Here is a 13,319-nt window from a genome sequence, read left to right on the forward strand (position 1 = left end):
ATTATGGACTTTTCCTTTCAAAAGGCAGTGTATCAAGCTGTCAGTTTGTGTAAGAGACTCTTTAAATAACGGCCCTCAAGAAACCATGCTGTATATATCTGTGCCCTGTTGCCATGTGATTTTGCAGCTTTTTACCATGAAGAGGTGAAATCTATTTCCCCATCTTTGTATATAAGGTTTGCTTTGTGATTTGCTTTGACCAATATAAGATAACGAAACTTACACTGTGTAACAACAGAAGCTAAGACTTAAAAGGCCATACTTGTTCTACTTTTGCTGTTTTGGAACACTGCTCAGAGACTACATATAAAGAAACCCAGTTTAGCCTCTCTAAGGATGAAAAATCACTTGGAAAGTGAGGCTCATCCATACCAGCACCTCACCTGTCCAGCTCCCAACTTACCAGCCAACCCAAGGAATTATGCAGACCCACAGAGTTTTCAGAAATAAAATGGTGGTTAAGTCACTGAAGTTTGGAGGTTACTAGTCATGTGGCAGTAGATAACTAATACTGTTGGTGATAAAATAATAATTACTTTAATTTAAAATCATATTTACTTGACAATATTTATTATATTCTTGCCCTTGTACTCTCATAGGTATTAAATATGTAGATTCCAATATTCACAAGATATGAAATGAGGCATTCGCATTTCCATGTATTTAAATAGCTCCTTCGGTTTACCCTAAGTTGTGGAAATATAATCATGATTATAATTTATGTTTAAAAAGTAAGCAAAGTTTACTTTCAGCAAATTGTCCTTTTTATAATAAATTTGTCAAAATAACGTGATTGAAACTGCGAATTCTAGAGTGAGACATTACATGGTGATGTAGTTGCTGTCCTGTGTACTGACTGCATGACCTCAGGCTTCTTCAAGTCTTTAAGCTCGAGTTTTTCAAGTTGTAAAATGGGGATGATATGACAAACAACCCCCTCATGTCATTATAATACTAAAAAGGATACTTGCAAGTATCTTTTTAATTTTTAAGCCACCAGTAAATGATAACTATTTAAGCAATTGGTATAATTTATATCTTGAGTGCCTATTCGTAATCTTCATAACAAATTTATATTGTACTTGTTTAGAGGAAAACTAACTGGGCTCTCCCATAATATTTTACAAACAGTTTATAAGAGAGATTTCAAAAGATATAATTCTGAGCTTACACACATTTTCTCAGAGAATAGAAAATATAAGGTATCTTCCCAACTCATTTAATGGGAATAACATAGCCTTGATACAAAACTCATTAAGGATAGTTTTGGAAATGACATTTAGAGTCTAACTTAATTGGTTAACAGAGTTGAAAAATTATATAAAATATTTTAGCAAAACAAATCGAGTAATATATTTATAAAAGAATATATAACTACCAAGTTGAAATTATTCCAGAAATAGATCATTATGTTAAAAGAGAATAACCATATCATAATTTTAATTAATGTAGTAAAGTATTTGAGACAGACTTCAACATTCGTTCACAATTAAAACCTAAAAAAAAAAAAAAAAAAAAAACTGTTGGAAAGCTAGGACCAAAGAACTTCTTAACCTAAGACAAGTTATCTTCAAAATAACCAATAAAAAATTATATTCAATAATCACATATTAAAAAGCTGTCATTTAGGTACAAACATAGGTGTCTACTAAATCAACTTTTATCCAGTATTTTTCTGGAAATCATAAAAATGGCAGTGAAGCTGGAAAAAAGTAAAAGATATAAGCATCAGAACACAAGAAATAAAATTGTCATTGTCCATGTATCATCAAATTCTCTACAAGGAAAATTAAAAAGAGTTTTTTCTTTCTATTCACCTTTTTCTTAGAGGATCTCATCTATTTATATAATTTGCAAAATGTAAACTCTTCTTCAGTATCCACTATGAGCTTCAGTTTTGAATCTTCAACTGCATGGTCAATATCTCTTATTAGATTTCTAACAGCCCTCTTAAAATTAAGATGTCTAAAAATAGTTATTGATTTTTCTCGGACCTAAAACCTGTTTCTCACCCATTATTCCCAGCACCATCTGTTTAGAACTCAATCAAAAACCTGTGAGTCATGCTTTCCTTCTCTGCATCCAATCCCACATCCTGTCCTATCGGTTATACTACCTAACCCACAGTGGCATCACAATCCTAGTCTACGCCGTTATCATCTCTCACTTAGGCTATTTCAAAAGAGTCCCTTTTCATCTTTTTCTGGGTATTCACATGTTGTATCTATAAGCTTACTTCTGCACTTCATGTACCCCAGAACATTTGCAACAGTGATTGCTGTTTGTGTATCAGAGGAGGCATCTCCATCTTCATACCTCCATTGTCAGCCTAAACTCGTTTTCTTTTACCAGGATACAAATTCCAATACCCTTTCACAATATCATTATTTTTTAAAGATTCTTTCTTGTGAATAATTTGTGTCACCTTTTATGGTTCAAAATTCAGATGTTAGTGTGGCTTTGGTTATGTCAAATCTTTTTTTTTCCAGTAAGAGACATTTTTTTTTTTTTGAGACGGAGTCTCGCTGTCACCCAGGCTGGAGTGCAGTGGCACAATCTCGGCTCACTGCAAGCTCTGCCTCCCGGGTTCACACCGTTCTCCTGCCTCAGCCTCCCGAGTAGCTGGGACTACAGGCACGCGCCACCACGTCCAGCTAATTTTTTGTATTTTTAGTAGAGACGGGGTTTCACCGTGGTCTCGATCTCCTGACCTCGTGATCCGCCCGCCTCGGCCTCCCAAAGTGCTGGGATTACAGGCGTGAGCCATCGCGCCCAGGGAGAGACATTTTTTTACCAATATAATATTTTTTTTAGAAGTGGCAATTGGTACTGAAACATATGACAGAGGCAATGACAGCGTGCCATAGACATGACTAATACAAAAATGTGTTTTTGTAACATCTTGTATTCTTTGTCAAGCTCTTGTGGGTGTAGCAATTCTAGTAAAGTTTCTCTAGGGTCAAATATGGGATCTACAATCACCTGGGGAAACCTTATGCTTCCATGTTGTGGAGCCCTTCATAAATTCGCCTCCTCGGTTGCAAACCACGATTAAAGGGCACAATATTATGGCAGTTTAGTTATCAGACATGTTTCTGTAGCTCAACATTTAATCAGACTGAAATCAACTTCATATTTTATTCTCTACTGTGCATTTCCTAAATCATTAAATGCACACACACACACATACACATGCACACACCCCAAAACAAACAAGAAAAAACATGTACTTTAGTAGGAGGATAACTTCTTCATTGAAAAACCTTGAAAGAACTTTGAAAATAAACTGTACTCTCCACTTAATAAATTTCAGCTGAATGAAGTTTGCTGTTTGTCTCCTAGTCAGATGAAGTTACTCAGAAAATCAGTGGGAGGTGAATTCATGGTTTAAGAGTAAATTAATAGCTAAATTTAGATAAACACAATATCTCTGTCTTCCCAATAAAGTGTTATGTCGTCTGTGAATATTCAGTTCTCTTAGCTTCCTCATCCAATTTTCTTTCAACTGTTGAGTCCTATGAAAATCTCCCACTTCATTTGAACAGATATGAGAAGAAATAAAAATCAAATTGGCAAATTTTCACCCACAAGTAGGAGTAAAGTATGTAAAAACAAAGGAGTGAATTAAAGTGTGAATTATCTACTTTCCATGCTTCTTTTTTAGTCCAGAGGCTACCCTTGAGATATTTTCTATGCTTTGGTTATGGTATTTCATATATAACAGAATTTGATTGTAATTTGTTCACGAAAAGTAGAACCATATCTCAACAGTAAAGTGTGGACTGAATGAAATATTTTGTACTTCGCAATTCAAACATGCCTAGAAGAATGCATCATTATACCAGAACAGTAGGAGTTAGTTCTAACAATTAAAAAAAAATTTTTAATTACAATAAGAAGTTAAAAGTCCTAGCAAAAGTAAATGTATTTTTAACAGTGTCACAGACAATATTGTTTAAACATGTATCTTTCATAGAGTGTGATTCCCATTATAAAAATAATAATATTTAAAGTGCGCACACATACATGCACATATCTTGGAGAAATGATTTGACGAGAAAATGAAGGTTTTGCTCAGCTTAGCCATCATCTATTTTGTACTAAATCACTAGATATTCCAATGCATCACTTTTTCCTACCCAAGAAAGAGAGTGGGAAAATATTTCCAAGCAATATAAATATTGGAAATCATCTTAGCTGTTTCTAAATAACATATGGATGTGCAGGCTTGACTTTCACCAAATGGTAAAGTGTGAGTTTTTCATGCTGAATGATTTCTTCATTTCCCATATAACACCCACATAGACATCATTTTAAACTTCATTTTTACAACCTACTTAAGAACATAATGCTTAGAGATGTTATATTTTCAAAATATAAAACATTAAGCCTTTGAAAATTCTCATTTTTTTTGGATGGAAATCTTTTCTCTTTGATTTTTTTATATTATTGTGGAGATCATCAGAAACTACTTAACATAAGGCCATGTTCAAGCCCAGCACTGTCTGGATAATCTTTAATTTTTTATGCCATTCCTCACCATTTTTTACTTTCAAAAAATCAAACTTACACTATTTAAAACAGTTATACAATTAAAAAAAACCGTATTCTCTCCATCTACATTCAAAAACTGTTAACATTTTGCCACTTTTGACTAATCTCTTTGTACGCATACCCAAATACACACATATTTTTATTTCAGCAGAGCTCTCTTAAGCGTAAGGAAATTCTGCTACATAACAATGCTAAAATTTTTACCCCTAAAATGGTCAGTAATAATTTTATGGATCCAGTTTATATGCAAATGTTATAAATTGTCTCTCAGATTTTCCTTAAATCTGTATTTTAAAATTCAGTATTAAATCAAAATTTTATTTTTACTACATTTATGTTTTTTAATTCCTTGTAAAAAGTTTTATGCAATAGTTTTACATTTATGGAAAAGCAGTATAGATAGTACAAAGAGTTCTATATACCCTCTACATCCCACAGCTTCTCCTAATGTTAATGTGGTATATATATAACCATTATCCCTTTAATCAAAACAAGAAATTAACATTGGTGTTGATTATTTTTAAATGAAAATTTTAAAATTTAAATATTGCAAAAGATGTTTAAGCCATCTTTCCTATTTATTTTCCTTGACATTTGATTAAATTGACACTGGATATTAGGTATTTCAAAACATTTTCTTGTGGGCCACTTATGACTTAATTAACTAAAATAATCTTTTATTTATCTCCATTAATGTTTTTTATAGTTGTATATTTTAAAACACCAAATTTCTTGGTTCTGAGTACCAGATGAAAATAATACTTATTTTTTTTAGGAAGTGCCAGACATATTCTATCATATCCTATGCCTATGGTATTTAGTCTGCTAAGTAGTTCCTTGATATAAATGTCTTATGAAAAAGACCAGGTATGCTCCCTTTCATTCTTAAATACTTTTTCATAACATTTTCTAGATTTGTACTATGATCAATTCATTGTTCTATGCGCTAGTGACATAATGATGAACAAGATGTATAGCTTTTCTCATTGCCTTTACCTGTCACCCTGTAAAAAAGTCAATGCACTTTTATATACTTCCCAAGAATACCACTCGAATGAGCTTATCCTTACTACATAGAGCTTTAGTTGGAGCCTTACAACCCCCCTTTCCTGCCCTTCACAACCTCCATGTATATCAAACCAATGATTCCAGTTATGCTCTAGTCTCACTGTATATTGCTTGATGAATTTAGTCAATCTCATACACCTACAATAGATAGTTAAGGCTTTCATGATTTAGTTTCCCCATCCCAGAAGTAATTGGTTTTGCTTTGAAAAGAGTCTCCTAACATATGTTTTTTTTTTAAAAAAAAAAAAACAACAACAACAAAAAAAAAAAAACAAAAGAATGAATGAGATCTTAACAGTAGGATGGCCAGCAAGTGGAGATGACAATTCTTATAATAGGGTGTTAAAACTATCATTGCCTCAAATCACCTTGCCTTGGAACTTCATATTGTGCACATACACATACACAAATACATGTGTATGCATCCATGTGTGTACATGTGATTGTGAATTAAATTTTACTAAGATTTTGTTGGAGAAGTAGTGTGAGAATAATGCAAGTATTAGGTAAAGACATAAAATTTTAACTAGATAAAAAAATAACTCTGGAGAAATGTTGAGTGCAGTGAGGAGGACAAAAAAAACCTCATAGGAGTGATTATTTAGGAAGCTATTATAGTTGTCCAGGTGAGAGATATGGAGAGAGCTATCATAATAGAAATGAGGAGTGAGAACATATAGGTAAAACATTTCATGTATTTTCTGTAGACTTAAAAATTGGCTGACTGCAGCAACCAAGGGAGATTGAGAAAATCATTTTATCTTTGCTACTGTCACTTTTTCATATATCTTCACACTTAATATAAATTCTGTTATAGTACTGAACTAATTTATTCAGTTATTTCAATGTCTATTTAACACCAGAATATGAGTTTAAGTGCCGTATATGTCCAGTGATTGCACAGTGCTTGACACATAACATCTAATTATTGTACTATACAGAATATACGATTTAAAAGATCCACTTAGAAAAGTGATAATATAACCTAGTAAAATAAAAAAAGTGCCAAAATATATGAAATAGTTTGCAAGTACACAAGTAATGTTCCATCATGTTGTGGGAAAAAAAAATTCTAGAGGAGAGAGTGACACAGAAAAAGAGCACCAGAAATCTAAAAACAGCGCTTTGTAATTTTTTTCTGAGTATTAGGTCACACATGTACAAAATGAAACTCTAAAAGCCAGGCTAAAAACAACTAAAGAATCATAAGCAGAACAATTCTCAGTGCTCAAACAGGGTGGGGAGATATTCACACTCTCAGCAGACATAGTAGAATGACCTTGGTGATCAGCAGGGCATTTGAAATCTTATGAGATGCATAGTTTTCTAGTAAGATTGACTTAGCCCCAGAGTAAAGGGTACTCTAAATAGATCAGTATTAGTTTTCAGTAATAAAAAGCTTACCACTAACTTTTCAATTTACAGTGACAGAAACCTATTATCTGTGTTTCTGTGGGTCAGGATTCCAGGAATGGGTTATGTAGCTCCCCTCGTCAAGGTCTCACCAGTATGCAATGAAGATATCCACTTGATCTATAATCTCATTTGAGGTTTGACATCTTAGAATTTTGTCTACTAAAACTGCCCTTGAAAGCTTAAAAATCCAGCAGGCCTTCAAGGTATCAAACTAATTCTACCAAAATGAAGCACCTCATTTTAAACATTGTATAAAGTAACATTCACATTGGCCAGTATCCAATTGAAATGACTAGACATATCAATGAATGGGAAATTCTGACAGTGATTAAGGTAGAAATAAAATCTGTTCTGTCCAAGCTTATATCCAGAAAATAAAGGAGAGGAGAAAAAAAATGTATAGTGATTTTGTAAGGCCGGCATTATTTGATTAGGCCAAAGCCAAAGACATCATGAGAAAAGAAAATTGCAAACTGATACATTTTATGAACACAGATGCAAAAATCTTCCGACAAATCAATAGCAAATCCAATTCAGTAACATACAGAAAGAACATACTGTTACCTCGTTGGGTTTATCCCAAGGCTACAATAGTCATATAATGTTTAAAATCAGAGCAGTTCACCATATTAATACATTAAAGGGGAAAATAAGCTATATGATCGTATCAACAGATGCAATAACAGCATTTTAAAAATCAGTAATGTTTTTAACAAAAATTTGTGCATACTGGAAATAGAAGAAAAGCAACATCATATTTTTATTATACTTGATGCTTATAGGCTGAGTACTAAACTCTAATATTGAGACGTCAAAGCTCTGTGCTCTACTTCTATTCACACTGTACTGAAGGTCCTAACCTGTGCAATAAGGCAAATTAAATAAATGTTAATGTACATGTTAGAAAGGAAATAGTAAAACTAGCTTTATTCATAGACTAAGTGAACATTTCTTTAAAAATGGTAATGAATCTTTAATAAAGCTAGTAGAACTAATGAATGAGGAACATCAAAATGATCTTCCTTATACAGAAATCAATTTTATTTTTCTATGCTCGTAAAGATAATTTAGGAATTTAAATTAAATATAACCTTTAAAATTCATCAAAAGTATGAAATAGATATGGGAGAATTTAATAAAATATGTGCGTCTCATATAAAGAAACTATAAACATTGCTGAGAGAAATTTTTAAAGACCTAAATAAGCTGAGAATGTAGCTTATTTTAAGGGTTAAAAGATTCAATATTTTAACGTGTTAATTATATCCAAATTAACCTATAGATTCAATACATATTTCAACTGAAATTATAGCTGGCACTTTGAAATATTAATAATCTTATTTTAAATAATATAAAAATATAAAGATAATAGTCATAACAACTATGAAAAAAAAGATTCATGTCAGAATTATCTATAGTACCTGTGTTTTGAAGCTTTACTGTAATACTGAAGTATTAAAGATAGCATGGAATTATCATAATGATAGACAAATAGATCAATGGAACAGAATATAACCCAGAAGTAGATCAACTTGTATATTTTCATCAACGATGCCAAGTTAATTACCTTGGAGAGGCGATAATCTTCAATAGATAGTTCAGGATCTACTTTATATCCTTCTGGAAAAAATATATATCTTGAGCCTTACCTCACACCACACAGTGAATATTAACTTGAAATAAATTATACACTTAAATATAAAAAGTGAGACTACAACATATCTAAAATAAAACATGGAAGAATGTTTTCACAGACTTGAGTAGCAAATATTTCTTAGCTGAGACACACAAAACCCACAAACCATTAGAGAAAAAAAAAAAGAAAAATTGGCTTTCATCAAAATTAAACCTTCCACTCTTCACAAGACAATTTCAAAGAATGGCGAGCCCCAGACTGGGATGAAAATATTCACAATGAACATATCTGAGTAAAGTTTGAGTCCAAACATATATAAAGAACTCCTACAATTCAATTTTAAGAGTCCAAACAAACCAATAAAAATAGGTAGAAGAATCGAACGGACATTTTATACACACACAAGGATATATCAATGACCATTAAGCATATGAAAAGATTGTCAGCATCACTAATCATCAGCAAAATGAAGATTGGAAAGCAATACCATTACATACACAGAATGCCAAACATTAAAAGGATTCTTATTATCATGTGACTGAAGCTCTCATGCCCTCTTGAAGCTTACGTTCTACTGGGAAAGATGATTTGAGCAAGAAAGTACTTAGATGGCTATTAAGGGAAAAAAATGCAAGCATCAAGGAAGGCTTAAAATAGGGTGGACATACAGATATGATAGATGAATTTTGGCAAAGGGACATGGAAGTTATACCCTGACACAGGAATGGGTTAGTTATATTTAAATGAATGCAGATATGAGTGATTCCTGAATGTTGCCATACAGTAAGAAACCAAGGTAGAAAATGGTGTGGTGAATTAACAGGAACTGAAAACACTTAATATGCACCAAGATAGAGGATAGTAGGAAATGGGGTTGGAAAACAAGGCAAAGATAAGATTAGGAAGAACTTTATAATTCACTTTATAAAGAAATATATAGTACATCTCTCTATATATACACACACTCTATATGTAGTATATATACTCTATATATATATACTACATATAGAGTGTGTGTATATATATATAATTCACTTTATAAAGAAATATATAGTAGTAGGTAGAAGATGGGTTTGTGGATGATTATTATTTTTAATTTACTTCTAGATTTTTGCATATTCTCATTTTTCTAACAAGATCCAAATAATCAAGCATAATTAATTCCATGATAAAAATTGTGCATGGTTATATCTAAGCAGTGAAATTGTTATTCACCTAATTATAACTATAAGTTATGTTTATGTAGACTACAATACTGTGTCTACATGAAGTAAAATATCATTGTTACTATTAGCAAAATATATATAAATTTATGAATATGTATTAGTCTATTGCTACATTTTATAACCCATGATCAATCTCACTTAATATTTTCATAAAGCCACTTTCATTCATGACAAATTCTCATTTAAGCCATCAAACTATTCTGTATAATCAATCATAAAGACTAAATTGATAAATCTGCCAATAGCTAAATCCTTCTTGAGAATGCTAACTCTGCTTCAAATAAGGAATGAGAAATAAAGCAATTTAAAAAGTGGTAGCTATTCGTAAATATTACCAAGATGAATATGATTAGTGGGATTTCTAGGTTAAATGGTATTTGTACTTTTATGGTTTTTAGTACACAATGCCAATTTGCTCCCCAGAAATATATAACCCTTGAAGAAATGGGTAATATTAACTTTTGCCCTTTGGTAGAAAGCAAAATAACATAAGAACTACAATAATTATTATAATAATAGTGGTAGTCAACACAGGTAGTGCTTCCTGTGCAAGGGCTACTGTTCTAAGGCACTACTTATAGGTTAACTCAGTTCTCATTACAATTTCATAAGCTAGTATATTGGTTATATATTGCTACATAACTACCCCAAAACTTTGTGGTATAAACAACAATGTAAATTTATTATCTCAGTTTCTGTGGGTCAGGAATTTGGGAGAAGTAATAATCTCGATATTTATGATGTTACAATGAAGATGTAGGTTATTTAGGGTAGTTGCAGTTATCAAATAACTACAGGTATTTGAAGGCTTGACTTGCACAGAATATCTGTTTTCAAAGTGGTTTACTTACATGGCTCCCAAGTTGGTGCTGGCTGTTGGTAGGAGATCTTGGTTTCTTACATGTGGACCTTTCCTCTGGGCTGCTCGAGCATCCTCATGATGTGGCAGCTTGCTTTTCCCAGGGCAGATGATCCAAGAGAGAGCAAGGCAAAGCCACAATGCCTTTTATGGCATAGCCTTAGCTGTCACACTTTGTTATTCTGCAATATCCTAATGATTATACGGTTCATCCCTATTCTGCTGTGTAGGAGGGAACAGCACAGGCATGAATACCAGCATGTAAGAGTTATTTGGGGCAATCCTGGAGGCTGGCTACCACAGACAGATTATATTATTATTTCAATTTTACAGATGAGGAAACAGATCCAAATATATATATATTTTTTAATGCAGAAATGGTGCCATACTAACTGGTTGAGACAGGACTTGAATCCACATTCTCTGTCTCCAGAATGTGTGCTTTTAAGAGATATGTGGTATTGCCTTTAATTCTTCATTTAAATTTTAAATCTTTATTTATTACACAGAGTTGTACATTCTTGTGTTTTTTGTTTAATTTTTGCATTTGTGTATAAAATTTATCCCTGTGCCCTTATTTTCTGTTTGGCGATTTTTAAATGAGTTATAGGGATTTTTTATATTCTGAAATTAGTAGCAATTTGGCTTTTTATATGCAGTCATGTGCTGCATAATGACGTCTCAGTCAACAATGTACTGCATATACAGTGGTGGTTCCATAGAGTCTAATACCATCTTTTCACTGTACCTTTTTCTGTTTAGAAATGTTTAGTTACACAAATGCTCAGCACTTTGTCACAATTGCCTACAGTATTCGGTACAGTAGTATGCTGTACAGGTCAAAAATAGTGTATAGATAGTACATGATTAGAATGTCAAACAGATTTTATTTTTGGATCTGCTGATGTGAGTATCATATTGAAGAGTTGCGTGGGCTGTTTTGGGGTGTTTGAAGTTGGTGATGTTGAAGAAGGGCAATTCAGAGTAGGTAAGGACTCCAACAAGGCAAAACATTTGGCTCAATTGTCTCATAAAATAAAGCTCACTTTGCATTAAGAATTCCTTTTAAAGTGCATATTCCTCTTGGTGAAACTGAAATTTCCACCTTTTTTATATGTTACTTTATTTGGGTTATTAGGTGAATATCTAGTTGATAGTAGCATCCACCTATTTGTCTGTCTGTCTGAATGTCTCTCAGTCTCTTATTCTATAAGAATAGACATTTTGGAGGAGGAGGGAATGAAGATTAGGTTGTTATGGGAGACTTCTAAAAGATAACCAGTGGCCGAAAAGTGGGTTCTAAATGCCTAATTCAAGGGATGATTTTATGTATTTTATTGTATTTATTTATTTTTTTATAATTTTGTCTAGAGTAATGGTTGCCAAACGGTTTTAACAGATTTTTTTTTTTTTTTTTTTTTTGGAGATGGAATCTCACTCTGTCACCCAGGCTGCAGGCTGGAGTGTGGCACGATCTCAGCTCACTACAACCTCCGCCTCCTGGGTTCGAGTGACTCTCCTGCCTCAGCCTCCCAAGTAGCTGGTATTACAGGCGTGCACCACCATGCCCAGCTAATTTTTTATTTTTATTTTTAGTAGAGATGGGCTTTCACCATGATGGCCAAGCTGGTTTCAAACTCCTGACCTCAAGTGATCAGCCCACCTTGGCCTCCGAAAGTGCTAAGATTACAGGTGTGAGATTATATGTGACAATCATAAATTTGGCTGTGGGTTTTTGTTTGTCTGGGAGGATCAGGCAAATTGTAGCATCTTTCCTCATTGGTAAGGAAAGAGTATGGGGGGGCTCACATAAATGCACATTTCTATGTATTATTTATTTTTATCAAACAAAACTTTACTTGTTATGGGGCTTTATAGCTTACTGTATGCTTTCCTGAGTCACTTCAATTGAAGTTAACAGCTTTAGTTTCTTACAGCTTTACTGTGGTATATTTGATAAATAAAATTGTATAATTTAAGGTGTACAATGTGATGATTTGATATACATATGCATTATGAACTTATTTACACAATCAAGTTAGTTAGCACATCCATCACCTCACATAGTTCCCTTTTTAATGTGTGTGGTTAGAATATTAAAGGTCTACTTTCAGCAAATTTCAAGTATAAAATATAGTATTGTTAACTACATAAGAATTACAGCTTTTTGTGATTTATAAAAATAACTATGCATTTTTTATCTAATTTGATACAAGGTATAGCTGGCCAAAGACTTAACATACTTACAGACAAGGGATTCAGACTCATGCCATGTGACTCCAAATCCAATGATTCTTTAAATCAAGCACAGGGCAACATTGAATACATTTTCCTACTTTATATAGCATTTCTGCAAGTGCCGGGGTTACATTTTAGTCTTCATAGAATGCCTGATTCAAAAGTTTCTTTTTTTGATTTAAAGACATGAATTTCCTGAGGGTTACAGTAAAAATGATGTATAATAGAAGATATACTTGGACCCTGTCATCACTCCCTATGATTCCAGTCTTATTTATACTATTCAGCCCATAAAGTATCCAAATGCAATCTTCTTTCCATT

General features: G+C 32.8%; 1 protein-coding gene and 1 long non-coding RNA gene across 6 annotated transcripts in view; one reads left to right on the forward strand and one right to left on the reverse strand.

The window, feature by feature from the left end:
• The window catches only part of LOC134731969 (uncharacterized), a 156,136-nt gene extending 145,328 nt beyond the window's left edge, over positions 1–10,808 (reverse strand). Inside the window, exon 1 of the long non-coding RNA XR_010114727.1 lies at positions 10,752–10,808. This is a non-coding gene — a long non-coding RNA (uncharacterized lncRNA). The remainder of the gene's footprint in view (positions 1–10,751) is intronic.
• The window catches only part of KCNT2 (potassium sodium-activated channel subfamily T member 2), a 398,329-nt gene that overhangs the window by 222,222 nt on the left and 162,788 nt on the right, over positions 1–13,319 (forward strand). The gene's annotated exons all lie outside the window — the stretch shown is intronic.

Source organism: Symphalangus syndactylus, chromosome 19, assembly GCF_028878055.3.
Source record: "Symphalangus syndactylus isolate Jambi chromosome 19, NHGRI_mSymSyn1-v2.1_pri, whole genome shotgun sequence".
In the NCBI taxonomy this organism is placed as follows: domain Eukaryota; kingdom Metazoa; phylum Chordata; class Mammalia; order Primates; family Hylobatidae; genus Symphalangus; species Symphalangus syndactylus.